Below are 225 nucleotides of genomic sequence, written 5' to 3' on the forward strand. Positions count from 1 at the left end.
GGAATGTGGAACTACGAGAGTCTCTGTCCCTCGAGACCAACTTTGGGTCCCAGACATCCACATTGCAGAGCAGTAAGTTAATAGTCTGTACATTTTTTTTCAAATTATTGTCCAAATCAGAAAAAATAGAAAAATAAAAACCTGAAACGTCAGCACTTGGAAGGCAATCTTGCACTATAAACCTGGGAGGAGAGAGGTAAACCTCCATGTAGGTACAGTTGTTTG

The 225-nt window shown here is 40.4% G+C and overlaps 1 long non-coding RNA gene and 1 pseudogene across 1 annotated transcript in view; one reads left to right on the forward strand and one right to left on the reverse strand.

Annotated features, from left to right (window-relative positions):
- LOC116695329 (5-hydroxytryptamine receptor 3A-like) overlaps positions 1 to 225 on the forward strand; it is a 176825-nt pseudogene that overhangs the window by 169898 nt on the left and 6702 nt on the right.
- LOC116695334 (uncharacterized) overlaps positions 1 to 225 on the reverse strand; it is a 20760-nt gene that overhangs the window by 379 nt on the left and 20156 nt on the right. The window lies entirely within an intron of this gene.

Source organism: Etheostoma spectabile, chromosome 9, assembly GCF_008692095.1.
Source record: "Etheostoma spectabile isolate EspeVRDwgs_2016 chromosome 9, UIUC_Espe_1.0, whole genome shotgun sequence".
Classification (NCBI taxonomy): Eukaryota; Metazoa; Chordata; class Actinopteri; order Perciformes; family Percidae; genus Etheostoma; species Etheostoma spectabile.